Source organism: Dama dama, chromosome 26 (assembly GCF_033118175.1).
Source record: "Dama dama isolate Ldn47 chromosome 26, ASM3311817v1, whole genome shotgun sequence".
In the NCBI taxonomy this organism is placed as follows: Eukaryota; Metazoa; Chordata; class Mammalia; order Artiodactyla; family Cervidae; genus Dama; species Dama dama.
This window is the reverse complement of record NC_083706.1, coordinates 40,674,462-40,689,536: the sequence shown is the minus strand read 5'-3', so window position 1 is coordinate 40,689,536 and position 15,075 is coordinate 40,674,462. Positions and strand designations below refer to the sequence as shown.

Here is a 15,075-nt window from a genome sequence, read left to right as displayed (position 1 = left end):
ATAACAAAGAAAAATATAGCTTATGTTGAATATCATGGAAGAACAGGACAAAATAGATAAAACTGAAATTCACTTCTCAACTGCACTGGGATTCTCCTTTAGCTTATAGACAATAAGGTAAGAGGTTGTTCCATTTTAACATATATACTATCCTAAAATTTAACTCTGATTTCCATAGCAACCTCCAGAGATACTAATTTTTTTCTATAAACAATGGAGTCTCGACCTGGACAGACCCCTAGAAAATTATCTTGTAAACGTATATAATTTAGTGGGTTAGAGAAAAAGTGTTGATGCCCAGGAAACTCTTTTTTTTTTTTAATCAGAGGTCCATTCATCTATCCAATTTTACCTCGTAAAACCAACCTGTGACAACAAACAGAAATTTTTACACAAGTAATATTAGTTTCAAAGTGGAGAGACTATTTTGTTCACTACTGTATCTTAAATATTTAGAAAGTGGAAGGCAAGTAGTGGATGCTCAGTAAGTATCTGTTGTAATAAATCTCTAAATAAAGATCAGAATACATCTAGATTAAAGACTACTATAGAAAGTGGTAGCTATCCCTCCAAACTACAGTGTTTGTCTTACCCTTGGCTATATGTGAGTGCTACTATAATAGTTGTTTTGAAACTGCATCAATGCAATTGATATATTAAGCAACAATTTAAGCACTAAATGAACTCTGCTGTGAATTCATCTGTCAGAAACACTAGGTAAATGCAAAAAACCACACTCAGCTGAAACAAGCTGCCTATGAACACTCAAAATATAAATATGAACACACCTCAAACATCTGCCAGCAACCTCAGCTTACTGCAGCTTCGAGGAATCAGTCACACCCATCCACTACTTGTGTTCAACTTTCCAATTTCAAAAAACCCTTCTTCACTTCACAATAACAAGCTTCCACAACTATGTCAAAGTTCCTTCTATAAGGCAAATTTTGGGACTGTTTAAAAGCCAAGTACAGTATTTATTTGTGTAAATATTATGTAAGTATTTACACGTATTTCTTAGTCATTTGACATGTGTAAAATTACACTATCATGCTTTTTAAGGTTTCTACTTTTTAAAATGTTCACTGATGACATTCTGAGTGTTGTACCTCAATTCCATTTTTCTTGTTCAGTCCTGTGGTGTTCTATTTTTTATTTTTTGATATAGTGGTGCTTTTTAGGGACACACAACCTCAACAACCATTACTAAATTTCCCAGGATGTTTAATGGGAAGGGAGAGTGTTTCAACTTATGTACTTGGTTGTCAACATGATGTTAACAGTTTTTTATTACTAATTTTAACTTGTGTCTCTTCTGTGGACTGGCTGATGACTATGCAGTGACTTAGCTGCTAATTTTTTTTGAAGTCAAAGCAAATTTTGAAACTTTTTGGCCTTAATAAGGATTTCAGAAGTAAACTGAAAAAAAAAAGTATTATCTAATTATATACAGTATTGTAAGTACCTCTTTCATTACTGATGATGTAACTATCTCATCAAATGTCAAGCAAGTATATAATAGTTGATGCTTCACATTTGATTAATTTTAAAATAATCTACAATTGTCATTAACTGAATGAAAATTTCAAAATTACTTTTAACAGCAAATTATTAGACTTGTATTTCTTGGAATATGATGTTACATCTTTATTAAAGGAAAGAAAACTTGCTGCTCTCCAAATTCTATAATATCAGATTATTTTCCTAAGAGTTAAAATGTAAGAATTACAGCTATGGCATTTAAAAATCTAAAATTCAAATACTATCACCATTTATGATAAAAAAAAGAATAAGTACAATCCATCTTTAGCATAAACTAGCATAAAACAGCTGTAGTCTTGAATCACTTTACATAGATATTTGCAAAAATGAAATAACAGAAACACACCAAATTAAGTCATCTAAATGCTACTTACTTGAATTACTTATCATGTTCAGATTTAGTGTTACTTAAAAGCTTAAAGGGAACAAAGTTATTATGTTACCAGAAAATGTATTTCTCAACTTTATAAGCCTATAGTAATTTATTTTCTATAGAAAAACAATAAACACTAATAGTGTAATTTTATACATGTCAAATGGCTAAGAATGGCCATACTCTATCTCCTCTTAAAAAAAAAAATTCCCAATTTACTCATTAATACACTGTCTCAAGTCCATGAATACTGACCATTTCTTATGGTTAAAAGGTTTAGCAGTTATAAGTTCCTCTAAAAGGAATGTGCAAGTCAGCCACACTTGGCAATTTATGTACTGTGGTTTTGTGGTGAGTGCTACCATTTTCTAAGGATCAAGAAAAGTGCAATAAATCTAAGGCAGAATGGTTATAATTCATCAAAACATATTATATAACTAACTACCTTGTGTGTATTTTCCAATTCATTATTATTTTCCAATACATAAGGGCTTTAAGATGGAAACAAAGTTACTTCTGAGTGTGCCCCTTTCAATGTAATTTTTGGATAATCCATCTCGTTTATAAATATCTTTAAAAGAAAGCACAATATAAATAAATGATATGATAATGAGCTCCTGTTTATAGATAAAGGGAAACAAAGAGCAGAAAAGAAAATGAAAGCACTTGAAAGAACCAGTTTTCATCTTCCATCCACCATAAACATCTGGAATGAACTAACTAGGACTCAATGACATGTGAAAATTACAATAACTTGGCTAAAATATTAATCTAAATTGACATTTTAAGATGAAGATTTAGAGAAAGTTAGAAGAAATTTCACCCTCTGATTCCCATGCAGTTTCAGCCCCTTACTTGACCCCCGTTTCTTCTGTTCATCTTTGAATTTAACATAATCTTGTTAAGCATGTGCCAGTCTTTCAAATCTAACACTATGGAACTGTTAAAAAGTTGCTTGCTAATCTTGTTATAGTTATGGGGGAGGAATTTTATATTAGATGGTCAAGAATAATTTCAAAATTGTACAGAAACTTCTATCTCAACATATTTACTATATATAAAGCTATTTCACAATTCTCCAATTATAGATACCCTTAGAGAATATTTAATATCATATAATTGATATTCAGAAATCTCATTATCTAATACTTATCCATAAATCTAGAATGACTTTCATAACAATATGAACTATGAACATATATGAAAGTGATCATCTACTCAACATTTTGATTTATGACACATTTTCTAATGTATTACTGTTAAATATTTTCATACATACTATATAGTATACACATTGCTTATGCAAACATTTGTTGCGTGTCTACTACTCACTCTCTACTATAGTGGGTGCTGAAAAAATAAAAGCACACTTTTCTACACTCAAGAAATTTACATTTTAGTAGAGGAAGACAAATGGATCAACAAGTAAACACAATGACTGAACTGTAACTGAGCTGTGTGGCAGTGCCCAGGGGAAACGCAGGAGGGGCCAATCAATTCTGAGGCAAGTGGAGAGTTCAAGGGTAGGAGTAATTAAAGAGGGCAACACCTAAGCTGGGTCTTAGATGATAAAAATATGTTTACCAGGTGGACAGGCAAGAGGGGAAGAGGATTTCAAACACAAGCAGCTGCCTGGGAAAAGACTTGAATCAGACAGCATGGCAAGTTTGGGTAACCACAAGTAGCTGGTTCATGTTGAAGGGCAGGGAGTCAGAGGACAGGGAGAAAGTGTGATAGAGGATGAAGCTGAAGAAGTAGGGTAGGCATGGGCATATCATAGATAATCTTAATTGCTTTCCCCTGCCCCATATGTGCTGAATCCCGCAAGTCAGCAAGAACAACACGCCTCTCACTTTCCAGATCCACCTAATTTATCTCTGAAGTTCCGAGCCCTGCCTGGTTCTGTGACATTCCACAGTCCCAGAGGCAGGCATGCAGTGGTTCAGGAACACTCACGGTGTGGCACTGAGAGGTGGGTAAGCAGCCATGGAGATCAGGAGGAAGAAGTGCCTAAAACGTAGGAACTGAGGAGAGGCAAGAGAAATTCACAAAGAACATGGTACTTGGATTTAGCCATAACAGATAAATCATAAAGAGTCTTGCAGGATATCACTGACAACTGTTTGTATTACGAAAAAGACCATGAAAGAATAGGATAAATTTGAAGAATTATAGCTGTACTGCAGAAGGGAAGTGAGATAAAGCTAAAAAGGTGGAAAGTTTTCAATGAAAAATGGCACAGATTCCAGATTATGTATAAGATCTAAGAAAATTCTACTGGCCTGGAATTTTCACAAATACAATCTACTTTTTGGTTCACCTTAATGTCTGTGATCCATTCCACAAACACTGCCCACTGTAAGCCAGGTAATGTGCTCTAAATATGCTGAGATGAATAAAATATAGTTCCTGCTTTTGAGAAAATCATAAACTAGTAGAAATCAGATTTAAATGAGACTTCTTATAGCATTTATCTCATTTTATCCTCCCTACACGTGAAGCAGAGAAGACAAATGTTACCCCACTTTTCTTTCTTTTTAACTGAAGAGAATCATGGAAAGACGTATTAATAAATGTATTTACAGTTCCAACTAAGTCAGTGGCAGAGCTGTTTTCTAGGCCAGTTCTCAACTGTGGCGTCACTACCCGGTGCTAGCACCATCAGCTGTGAATGAAAATTTGTTGCTGAACATGAAGTACCAGAGCCCCATCTATAACAATATAAAGTATCCAACCCACGGACAAGCATATGTGTTTAAAGAGGAGCATATAAGAATGTCAGTTTAGTTCAGTCGCTCCATTGTGTCTGACTCTCTGCAACCCCATGGACATATAAGAATGTCACTTCAGCGTATATCACTAAAAGAACAATCTGAATAACCATTTAGGAATGAATGAGTAAATTAATGTACAGCAATGTGGTTTTTTAAGTCAAATAAGATATCCAAATAATTATATGCAAAGGCCTATTAAGACATTACTGGATGAAAAAAGATGCAAACTGCCCTTTCTGTTAAAAAAAAAAAAAAAGACACCAAAAAAAGTTTTATTTCTTTTTTATTTTTTTATTAAAAAAAAGTGTTAAACAGATATTTTTATATGAATGCACTGGTAATGCTCTGAAAGGATACACACTAATTATTCTGGAGACCTGACTGGGGAAACGAACACATAGACAGAAGGTGGTCCAAGGAGATTTAGTCATCTCTGTTATGTTTTAATTTTTTATAAGAATATATATTCATGTATTTTTGTATAATTAAGCATAAGCAACAGAGACTAGAGCAGAGTATTTTCCCTATAAAAGTATTTCCTATATATTTTCTATGTATTTCCCCATAACACTACTTGTATTCTGATATGGGGGGTCAGAGAGTAGGAGGAGCACAGAAAGAATTATTTGAAAGTACCAGAACTGAGCCAATTCAATGTACTTTCAAATAACTCTAAGCCTATGCTATCAATGCTGAAATTGTTACTGATACACTTAATAACTGCAGCAATGCTCAACCATCAGGAGTCTTGACAGACGGGACTTAAATGTCCACACATACAGTGGGCAAGGGCACTCTCCTCTGAGCTCACAGCACGATCACTGTGACTCACCACGGATCACGTTCTGTGCGCAACAGTGTTAACCTGTATTATTCCAGTTCTCACACCATTCCTGTAAGGAGTAAGTGAGAAAATATAGGTAAAATTCTTTACACATGATGCCTGATCAAATAAGAGTTAAGTGCTGGCCTTCATAGGTATTGCTACTGCCTAATCTCTAACTTTTTCAAGTTTCAGCCCTCACTCTATTGCAGTCAGCTTTTCAAAAAACTCACTGACTTAAGTGCGAGAATGCTAAGAAATAAATCTGCAATGGATTCTCATCACCTACTAAACTAAATCCAAACAAACCCCTTCATCATACATTTGAAAGCATGTGTGGCATAGCTCCACCATCCATCATATCCTTCTATACCCTACTATTCTGCAGGCATACTGGACTGTTTACAACTTTTAGAACATATTATATACTTTGACTTCTACAACTTAGGAATACTCTTGTCTTTCTTGCTAAAGATTTCTATCTACTCTTCAAGGCTCAGTAGAAATATTACTTTCTCTACAAAGTTGATTCTCTCCAGTTTTTTCTACCTCTATTATACTTTTTTATGGTATTACTTGTCCATAAGCCCACTGAAAACAAGGTTAATTTATTTTTACATCCCTAGTGCACCTAATGAAGTGTTTTATATACAATTTACATTCAGTGATGAAGAAGACTTTCACCTTTACTCTTAGCCCCAGTGATAACTAGTAAGACTTCAAATTCAGAAGCAATTCTCTCTTATCTCCCCTTCAATTCATCTACCAGTGGTAAGGACACTAGTAACTCTGGCAGTAGCTCTCTTTCCTGCCCTAACTCAACACTCAGTGAGATATAATTGTTTCAATGCTAAACAAATGAAGTGGCACAGAATCAGTGACCTAATGCTGACAAGACTGGCTGACATTAAATTTATTATGTATTAACACTGGAGGAAGGCATACAAAGCATAAGCTAGGATATCAGAATCATCTTTTAAAATCACAACTGGGATATAAAATTCCTTTGTTCAATTTTGGGTAATCTCTAACGTATCTGAACTGAACTTTAAAATCAAAAGATATGTACGGTCATCTACCCTTTAGCAAATAAAGTCACCTTTCATGGATTAACTTTTCCTAAATCTATACAAATTAGTAAAAGTGATAAATGTCCTTAAAAGCTAACTTAGCCCTCTAAACATTCACAGGTAGTTTTTTCTCAGTTAAAATCTAAGGTAGTAAGAAACCTTAATTTTTAGTTTTGCTGTTACCTTCCATGAAACTCCAACTACTGATGACTTTCTCATCTGGTTTCTTTTGGGCAATCAAGTAAAAATATAGCAAATACTAGTTATATACTTACATTTAAAATAGAATTAAATTGTTCAGGTAAAACTATTACATAATACATTACTTGATTCTGTCCAGGAATTTTCTTTCAATTTCCCCACTCCCACCCCCACCCCCATTTTTGAAGACCATATTAACTCTTTATGTGAAGGCACTCACAGTGTAGATGAGTTGAGGACCTCAGGACAGAGAACTGTTTCATTTATTTAATTCTCTAAATTACTTGTACCATATGTGAACCTCTTAAAGGAAGACAGTTTGGTTGTTTCTGTACTTCTAAACGAAGACCAGAGTACTTTTTGTACATTTTTACAGGGCTTAACTCAATAGCATTTCCAATTAATTTTTCTTTAATGGTTTTTCCATTAGTTGCTGTTACAAACAAGTCAAATTAGAAATAGTCAGGCAAAAGGTACGTTAAAGTCAATACTAGTTGCATGTCACCGAGTGGTTAGGGATGTTACCAAACTGTGAGCAAGATGACCAAAGTTTTGAAAGTAAAGTTTTGGTTATTATAGATTTCATAGTAAGGTAGTTACATGGCTAAGCTTGACTGGTGCCATGGACTTTAGCATACCTGGAAATAGAAAAATTCAAATGGTAGCTGTTCTTGATTGGCCCATTGCCATTTTTGCAGCTTACAAATTTTTAATTAAGTAACTGCAGTGAGCTCATCTCTACTGGATACTTCTTTTCCAGGGCAGGTCCAGGAACTGGGTCTGGAGCCTTGAAAGCAGAAGAGAAACTAGAGTAAACTAGAGGTAGGCAGAACAAGAAACGAGACCAGATGACATTGTGAGCTAATGGCAGGGAGGGGGTCCCCCGTGTCTCACATAGGAAATACTCTTAAATGGAAAAGACTCTCTTAAATTACAAGTTACCAAAAGATGCTATTTGCATTATTTAAGTCATTGTCTTAATCTACCCAACTCCACTCTAAACTCCCAATTCTAGAAACTAAACCAGTAGCCTTTATGAAATCTCTACTGGCTTTCAGCAACAGACTGTCCAATATGGGACCGGCATATACAGAATGAGAAAACCAACAGTAAGTTCATTTTCATTAATAAGACTGGAATTGTAAAGTTCTCATTTTTACGTCACTTTACTCTTCTCTTTTGCTATCTTATTTCCAATTACCTTCTGTTTCCCTAAATTCCTACAATCAGTTCTCAGACTTTTCTTAAGAAATGCTTTGGATACATCTAAGCAGTGAAATAAAGTTCCAATTTTTAAAAATAGTTGGTAATTCTTAAAGAGGGACGCAAAGAACAGCTCATAAGATGTGGTTCTTAACCACACTATAAATTCTTTTTTCCATTACCAAAATAGAGTCAATGATTTTTTTTTTTTTTTTTGGTTAGGTCCACATTATTAACACACACACAAAAAAAACTTGCAAGTTCAAAGGTTACAGAAATGGCAGGCTATTAAAAATGTTAAGACTGTTGTACTAATTAGATACTAGGGCCTAGAAATGATGTTCTTATGCTTGGCAAGCTGATAATTTTAGGAGTGTCTGAGAAAGAAGAGAATCAATCCCACAGTAGTCAAAATAAACTGAATCCTCTGCTGCTGTCCAGTGATGGCAGATGGTGAGGACTGTAACAGGACAAAAATGAGTGAAGACAAGGATGCAAAGAACTTAACTCCCTGCATTTCTAGTAACTAGGACACAACAAAGCAAAATAGAATCAAAGTAGTTTTTAAGGACAAGGTCAATTTTCCACCTTTTGTAATGGCATGCTGTAGATGAAAATATTCTGGTAGAGAAAGATCTAGGTTCCAAATCTGGTTCCTGTACAAACTAAAACTCTGCAGAAGTTTCTGTTCTATTAAATGGGACACCATCCCCTACCTCACTGGACTGTCATGAGAATTAGCACCGAACAACCTGGCAGACAGTAGGTATTCAGCACAGATTTCTATATGCTCAGTTGTGTCCAACTCTTTGTGACCCCATGAGCTAGAGCCTGCTAGGGTCCTCGGTCTGTGGGATTCTCCAGGCCAGAATACTGGAGTGAGTTGTCATTTCCTACTCCAGGGGATTGACCGGACCCAGGGATCGAACCCACACGCTACCATCTCCTGCAATGGCAGGCGGGTTCTCCACCACTGTGCCACCTGGGAAGCTTTGCTCTAAACATCTGAGTATACTTAAGCTTTCATTTTCATAAAGTGCTGAAACGACAGCTGCGTAACAAGCTTTAGCTTTAAATAACTCAATTGCATCACATCCTAAGACAGAGAACCTGATTTATCAACATTGATCCCAGAACAAGGCAGATGTGAGAGAGCTCAATTCTGAGAACTGATGATAAATAAAAATACAACAATTTACACTCAGGATAAAGAGAATTAACGGTAAACAAGTAGACATGTAATTCTTCCTCATCCAAGTAAAGTAGAAAATACTTTTGTCAGCACACCTCTAGTCAAACCAAAACATTATAGAACTGGGATACAATGTCTTTTAAAAAACAAAAGGAATCAATATATGATCTAACTTGGTCTTTAAGTCAGGAAATGCTTTAAGGGCATAGAAAAGCCTTACATTTGAGCAATAATTTTCCTCTTACTGATAGAACAGTGGGTTCCACATGAAATTATTATTTACCAAATATGGTTCAGAGATCAGATTACACCTTCCCTGGCATTACCAAGTAATAGAGCAAGTATCACAAGCCACAAGGAATTCTAAAAAGAAAAAAAAAAATTCTTTTCTTAAAGTTTACTTGAAATGTGTTCACTATTACAACTTTATTTCAAAGAGGTTTTAAAAGTTAACATGGAAAGAATCTTACTCAAAATAGACTGCGATTTACTTAGAGATTGATAAGATTAAGTAAGTTTTGCCAGAAGGCATAATAAAGAGTATTTAAGATTGAGGATACCCATTCATTAACCCATATGGATAAGCTTTCAGTTTACAGACCATCTAAAAAGAAAGAAACACTTCTCTAGATAAACCATTAATTTTGGGGGGTTTTTATTTTATAACCAGATTATCACATTGAAATCTCATTCCTCACATAATGTTTCAGTTGATTCTTTTCGATTTCCCAGATGTAAACTGTCATTTACAAATAAATGTGCCTCCTCCCTTTCAATAATTACACCTCTTATTTTGTTTTTGGTCTAATTATATTGGCCAGCATTCTCAAGACAATGTTATGTAACAGTAATGCCAGCCAGACCTTTTTTGATTCATGAGCTTTTAAAAGGAATTTAGTATTTCACTAAACACTAAAATAGAAATTCTAGTATTTCACCATTTCTAGTAACAAAATGTTGGCTTCTGGTCTGAGATATATAAAATCTTATATATCTATGTTCACTTGTTTTTTTTTCACTAAGGATTCTTATTAGAAAATAAATGTTGATCTCCCTTCTTTCTATATCCCTCAGGATATTCACATGTCCCATCACCTAATATGACTTAATTTTATTTATTCCTAACAGGAATACCACTCATTTGTAGTATTCTGTTAATGTAATGCTAGATTTCACTTGATTTTATTATGTATTTTTTGCATCAAATTATGTGAGACTGGTGTGTAATCTTTTATGCTTTTATTTTATGTTATCTTGGTTTTGCAAAAAGAATATGGAAGCTTATTTTTTTCCCTCTATGTTCTGAAATACATAATTATCTGGTGCTTTTCATAAGGAAGAGTCTCTCTACCAGTTAAGACCAGCATTTTCATTTGTGGCTCCAGATCCTATCCCTTTTTTTCCTGTTTCTTTGAGAAAACCAACACCTTTTCTTTTCAATCTCTCACTTCAACCTATGAATACGTTTAAGTCTTAACCATCTTAAACATACACCATGCACAAATTCGTACCACAAAAATTTTCTTTACCAGCTAAGTCTTGTTCAGCGAGCATTTATTTACAAAGCCACTTATTAAAATCGCTCCTCTATCCAAGGCACCGAGAATGGACTGCAGCTCCTGCTTTCTACCTGCCTCTAATCCAGTAAGGAAGACAAGCAGGCAAACAAAAGTCTGCAACAACAACGCAAGGAATAAACAAGTATGCTAGGCCACCTCTCTCTTAACATCTGTGCCTTTCCAAACTTCTCCACTGAGCAATAATGCTCTGCCTCAACTTTACTTTAACCTGCCCTCAAGTTTCCTCCCTTGGTAACAGTTTCATTCAAATCACCAAATTCAATAACCTCTTCAGGATCCTTACCTATCATTTTATAATAACTTTGCTGCTTGATTCATATATTTTTAAAAATAAATCCAATCACATCTTCAAATGTACTCAGTTAAATTTTGCTTTTTAAAAGAAAGTTAGTTCACAGAATATTTTAAGTTTTACTGCGTGTGTGTGTGCTAAGTCGCTTCAGTCGTGTCTGACTCTGTGACCTGTAGCCTGCCAGCTTCCTCTGTCCAAGGGATTCTCCAGGCAATACTGGAGTGGGTTGCATGCCTTCTTCCAAGGGATCTTCCTGACCCAGAGATCAAACCTGCATCTCTTATGTCTTCTCTGTTGTCAGGTAGGTTCTTTACCACTAGTGCCACCTAATTTACCATATCATTTGATTCCTATGAAAAACCACCAAGTAAGGCCAGGTACTTATTACTCTCCTTTGCAAGGTTCAGAAAAATTAAGTAATTTACTGATCATCGAAACTCCAATAAGCAGCAGAGTTAGAGCCAGAAATGTATCTGTGGCTTTCTAACTTCAGGTCCAGGGCTCCTTCCTCTATAGTTTATTAACTTGACTCATTAATTAAATACTAACTTGAATGCTTTCTGATAATGCTCTTCTTGGAAACTTTTCTGGTCAACACTGCACATTCTTCTAGTTTCCAAGGTTCCTTGTTTCAGTGTTTCTTAATATTTTTGTCAAAAGGATTTAAGTACAAACTATGACATTTCTTCTTTCACATCTTCCTTTGGTATCTTATCTACACTTACAGTACTAATCTAGGGAGAGGCTTCTTTAAGTAGTTGCTTTCTGTTCTATCTGATGAAAATTAACAATCAGAATCATAGAATTCAATGTTGAAGAGGGCCTTAGAGATTTAGTCCAACATCCTTATTTAATAGAAGAAAAACATAAAGTTCAACTCACACAAGTCACTAGGAGAATTTGAATAAAAGTTTAAGACAATATTTGCCTTTTTAAATTTATGAATCATAAAATATACACTTATACAGCATATTTATATATAGTAAACAGAAAGCAACTAAACAAAGTTCAACAGTAATTACTGGACCCTGTTTCATTTTTGTTAAAGATACTTGTCCATATTTCTAGTATGACAATACTAATGTATGAGTCCATTCACCAAAGTTTCTTTTTTTAAAGTCACAGAATGGCAATAAAGTTAAAGCCTATTCAATTTCACAAACTCATGCATTAGTCATCTATCTTCCAGATGTTTAAAGGGGACCTGGGAATCAAAATCATACCACCATCTAGCCTAATGCTTCCCACCGAGGTTGATAACCACAACCTTCTCTACAAGGCAGGACAGGTACCACTAGACTGTCTGCTGAACACGGCCTAAAACAGCGCCTGGTATGTGGTAAGCACTGAAAGCATGTCAGTTACCACTGCTTCTCCAGCAATTACTACTTCTGAATATATTCATATGATTATAAAAACAGCCATACTAATGATTCAGCCATACACACAGGCATCCTATTAGAGGACCCCCCTACCTTACTCCACTCCTTTCAGTCTATCAGCCAGGTTTTTTTAGCGAGACAGCCACCATCCTAGTTATATAGGAATACCTTTCCAACCACTCTCAAGCTAGAAGTACTTTAATATTTCAACACCAGAGTCTACAGACTCTGAAAATTAAGAGCTTATTTTAAAAGGAAGTTTTCCACTGCAACACTTCTAAACTACTAAGCTTGTTTACCCATGATATGTCAAACTTTGCTGGGGGTGTTACAAAATATACAATATATACACCCCAATTCAGGCATCCTATTCTTAACTTTCCTTTTGATACTTTCCCTAACACCACTCCATCCATTTCAGCATTCATATCTACCACCAAGTCCTATAGGTTCTTCTTTCCAAATACCACAACTGCCAATTCTACTCCACCCTAACTGCTACCACATTATCCCAATCATCCGACTTCTAAATGACCAGACCCACAGCTTACATCCCAGCCATTAAGTCCTTCACATTTGACCAATCACGTATAGTAGAGCTGATTAAGAGAGGTTCCTATATAACCACCCTAAATATTTCATTCCTTTGCACAAGAACTTAAGAAACTGGAACAGACACATAATAAGAGGGTAAAGATAGTGACTGTAGTATTATATTCAAACTTCTGTTCACTTTTAAAGTTTAGTTTATCTATAACTGTAAGCTAAGAAGAGGCTCTCTTTTCTCCAACCTGATGAAATTTTAAAAATTTACTCAGTACAGAGTAAATACACAATTTCGTTAAAATAACAAAAACAAATGAAAAATATACTAGGTTCCTCCCCTGTTTATCACTTCAATTAAAACTTCTCAGTGTGCTTTTCAAGGCCTTCTCCAGTTTGGTTCCACTGGAACTGGTACCTTGGACCCCCGCTTGGCAGGGAGAAAGCTACATATTGCCTCTCAGAATGACTTGAAATACATAAAACACAGTACATAGGATTACAAAGAAGGCCAGCTTTATTTTAAATGAGTAAAATAAAATCAATGATCACAAAGAAAATCAATTATATTGAAAATTACCAAGTGTTTTTCAGAACCCATATTTTTGATATATTTATGTATCAGCTTCTTTACTAACACCCAACATGTAAATTCCAGTGGAATCTAATAACAACTATAGTTTTAATGTAGTAATTTGCATAAACTATATTCAGAGACAGCCAAAACAGTAAAGATAATATTTGTGCTTTTTCTATGACTAATAAAATCATAGCACTGGTAATACTACTGTGCTTTACTGATTAAAATCATAAGAGAAAGAAAGGTTAAATTTTAGTTACAGGTTATTGTTAGTAACAATATAAAGAGCTTTTTTTCCCCATCTAAATGCAGGGACTCCTCTAAATTCTGTCCTCAGATCCTCTTCAGGGTTTTGGAGTCTAGAGTAAAATCCTATTAAATCTAGTTGCTTTTACTTCCCACTAGTCCCCACACTCAGAGAAATCTGGACTTTGTCTAAACATCTTCAACTTTGTTTTCATTCCTGACTACACTACTGCTCTATCTTAGGATGTCATTTCTCCACCGAATGCTTGTCAAAATCTTAACTACCTCTTCAAAAGCAATTCATGTTCCATCTCCTTTTTGCATTATTTTCCCACTGCTTCAGCCCACATGGATCCCTCCTTTTTCTAGAACTCCTAATGCACCTGTGGATCAGTGCTTCATGACCCAAAATGTAATTATTCTCTTAGAGCTCCATTTCTGTGTCTCTTCATCTAAAGTGTAAGATCCCTGGGGACATGGGTGACATACTTGTATATAGCGGCACTGCCTATATGTAATACAGGCCCATAGAATGTATTCAGTAAAGAAACTATTCTCAATAAGGGCTTCCCTGGTGGCTTAGATGGTAAAGAACCTGCCTGTAATGTGGGAAACCCAGGATCGATCCCTGGGTTGGGAAGATCCCCTGGAGAAGGGAATGGCAGCCCACTCCCATATTCTTGCCTGGAGAATCCCATGGATAAAGGAGCCTGGTGGGCTATAATCCATGGGGTCCCCAAGAGTCAGACACAACTGAGTGACTAACGTACTCATTCTCTATAAACCAAGTAGTAGAAGACTGTTTCTTTCAAAAGTTTAAGGACCAGAATATGCATCAAGAGGACTGAAAATTCTACTAAGCAGCAAAAACAGACTCATAAAGGAAGTTTAACATTAATAATTCAACCCAATTAGAACCTAGATAGTCATATTATATTAAAAACTCAGAAAGTTATTTACTAGGCAGTGATGAATTCCAAGTAATAAATCAGGGGAAGAGTGCTAAAGTAGGCATAAAACAATGATTCATTCAAAAAAATACTAAGCATCTACTATATGCTAGGCACAAATCCAGATTTCACAGATTCAATCGTAAAAAACAACCAAAAAAACAGAGATCCTCAAACAAGAATTTACTTTTAGACCGTAGACTAGAATCAGGGACTCCTGATTCTCATTCTGAAACCCTGGAACAAAAAGGAGAACAGGAGGTAAAGTGAGGGTGGAGAAATGTTCTCAGAAGGCAGTAAGTCCTATAAAACATTATAAAGAAA

General features: G+C 35.2%; 1 protein-coding gene across 3 annotated transcripts in view; it reads right to left on the bottom strand.

Annotated features, from left to right (window-relative positions):
• The window catches only part of TAB2 (TGF-beta activated kinase 1 (MAP3K7) binding protein 2), an 80,840-nt gene that overhangs the window by 49,297 nt on the left and 16,468 nt on the right, over positions 1 to 15,075 (bottom strand). For 2 of the 3 annotated variants that reach the window (XM_061130217.1, XM_061130215.1), the window contains exon 2: positions 7,422 to 7,570. The exons of the other annotated variant lie outside the window; for it this stretch is intronic. The gene's annotated coding sequence lies outside the window, so the exon portion shown is untranslated. The remainder of the gene's footprint in view (positions 1 to 7,421; positions 7,571 to 15,075) is intronic. 3 annotated transcript variants of the gene reach the window in all.